This window comes from Lepeophtheirus salmonis, unplaced genomic scaffold (assembly GCF_016086655.4).
Source record: "Lepeophtheirus salmonis unplaced genomic scaffold, UVic_Lsal_1.4 unplaced_contig_11467_pilon, whole genome shotgun sequence".
NCBI classification, from domain to species: Eukaryota; Metazoa; Arthropoda; class Copepoda; order Siphonostomatoida; family Caligidae; genus Lepeophtheirus; species Lepeophtheirus salmonis.
The window spans coordinates 4,330-6,034 of record NW_027289580.1 but is presented as its reverse complement, the minus strand read 5'-3'; the positions used below and the strand labels follow the sequence as shown (position 1 = coordinate 6,034).

Sequence of the window (1,705 nt, the reverse complement as noted above, 5' to 3'; positions counted from 1 at the left end):
AGCCAAACCAGAAGCAGCAGAAGGAACGTAGCACCATTTCTTGACAACGGGCTTTTGACCTTTCTGGGGTTCTTTCTGGAACGAGAGCAGACTTCTTTAGGTATATCAACACACTCCTCAACAGGTTTGAGGCTAGGAACCAATTTGGTGACTTGTTTGCAGGACTTTTGGGGTTCCAAGTTACAATTTTCCTCTGGGACTTCTTGGACGATGGTTTCCTTCTTGTCAAAGCACTCTTCGGGTCCGGGTTGGGGAACACAGCCGGAGGGACCGCACAATTGTCTGGGAACCTTCTTACATTCAGTTTGGGGACTGTATTTCTTGACGTTCTTCTTTTCATTTGTACAAACTTGTTTGGGCCATTTCGTACATTTTTGCTCAGTGGTATAACCTTGGGTGACATCCTCGCACTTCTCCTCTTGGATGGTCTCACAGTTGACAACATCATCCTCAACATCATGTTCGTGGTACTTGGTTTCACACTCGGATTCGTAGACAGTCTTACATTCTTCAGGTCCTTCACCTTCGCAAACCAAGGGAGTGTGACAGAACTTGACGGTCTCATCAACAGCAACCTTCTTGTATTCGATGAAACAACTCTTCTTGAAGTTTTCTTCACACTCTTCCTCTTGTTGTGGTTCGAAGTCGGTTGTATAGGTAGTGTGACATCTCTCAGAGTAGCTGTGGTGACATTCAATGTGGTCATCGTATTCGGTTTCTTCTACCATGACGACCTTGTCAATGCAACGCTCACCAGCAGCGGCAATGGATCAATGTCAGAAGTGGGACATCATCACCACCTCCTTGACGGGCTAATCTGCTGTCAGAGGCAGCTGGAGTGTTCAGCATGATCATGTTCATGGTGTTCAGCATGAGCAACGGGCAGTTCCACGAGCTCCATCATTGAAGGAATGTGTTGAGAAAGGGATCTTCCGTCACGGTTGATAGCAAGAGTTCTTCCTCTTGGTCCTCCGGCAGCAGCGGCGGATCCAATTAAAGCGATTAAACAAACATACTGAAATAATAAACAAAATATATGAATTTGATTCTATCTTAGTTTTGGTGTGTGAATAATCACCTTGAATGATACCATTTTGATTCCAACTTAGCCTGTGGCGATGCACACTGCTAATCACAAACTAAGACTGATGTCTTTTTGGGATTTAACATGTGTTTATATAGTTAATCTTATTTTGAATATTCTATGAAATGGTAATTATTTTTGTGGTGGTTGTTAAGATTGAAGCTGCCAAGTAAACTGAGAATATTTACTATAATACATGGTTCAATAAATTTATTTTATGTGTAAAACGGTTTCAAGGTATTTACTCGTTCCACTATAAATTAATTTAACGGGGTTTATGAAATTTCACAACATTACCACAGTAACAACAAAATTTACAGTTCATTTTCTTTTCAACTGTCGATTTTTGCTTCATTTCCCCCCTTCTCATAGTTCTGAACTTTAACTTGCTTGATTTTGAATTAGTAATTGTCAAAATTAAATTCTTCATATATGTACGTTAGCAAGTATCCAGGGATTTAGCTCCAAGCTTGACTGGGATGTGATAAATATTTAATAAAATATATTGCAAATTTAGGTACAACTAATCAAACATCAAGAATATTTTATTAATATTTCTGTGTTCATGGTTTTTTTAGGCTCATAAACTTTCCACTATTTTGGCGTTCCCCTCAATAATTT

At 39.6% G+C, this 1,705-nt stretch overlaps 1 pseudogene; it reads right to left on the bottom strand.

The window, feature by feature from the left end:
• Window positions 1–6: 6 nt before the first annotated feature.
• On the bottom strand, window positions 7–1,108 carry LOC121130743 (uncharacterized; annotated as a pseudogene).
• Window positions 1,109–1,705: the final 597 nt, after the last annotated feature.